This window comes from Rattus rattus, chromosome 5 (assembly GCF_011064425.1).
Source record: "Rattus rattus isolate New Zealand chromosome 5, Rrattus_CSIRO_v1, whole genome shotgun sequence".
Taxonomy (NCBI): Eukaryota; Metazoa; Chordata; class Mammalia; order Rodentia; family Muridae; genus Rattus; species Rattus rattus.
Genome location: NC_046158.1, coordinates 142,609,524 through 142,610,000, shown reverse-complemented (window position 1 = coordinate 142,610,000; position 477 = coordinate 142,609,524).

The window sequence follows — 477 nt, the reverse complement described above, 5'->3', positions numbered from 1 at the left end:
ATATATTACAAACTTCTGGAGCTCTATCCAGTGTTTAGCCATTTTGTACAGCTGTAGCCTGGAGCCTCTAAAAGGACAGATATGCTAGGCCCCTGTCTGTCATGATGCAGAGTATCATTAATGCTGTCAGGGATTGGTTTTTGTCCATGGGATTCATCTGAAATTGGACCAGTCATTGGTTGGCCACTCCCTCAGACCCCACTCCTTCTTTGTCCCTGTACCTCCTATAGGCAGGAAGGTTTTGTAGATGGGTTAGTATGATCATTCCTTCATTGGGAGTCCTGTCAGGTAACAGAAGGTGGTCACTTCAGGCTCCATATCACACACTCCTTGATGTGAGCCTCAGCTACCATCACACTCACTCATTCCAAGGAGAATCCCCCATTCCAGGTCTCTGGCACATCCTAGAGAAGCCCTTCCGCAGCCTCTCATTCCTTCTGGAGATGCCCCTGCCTTCTCACTTCTGTCATCATCTAA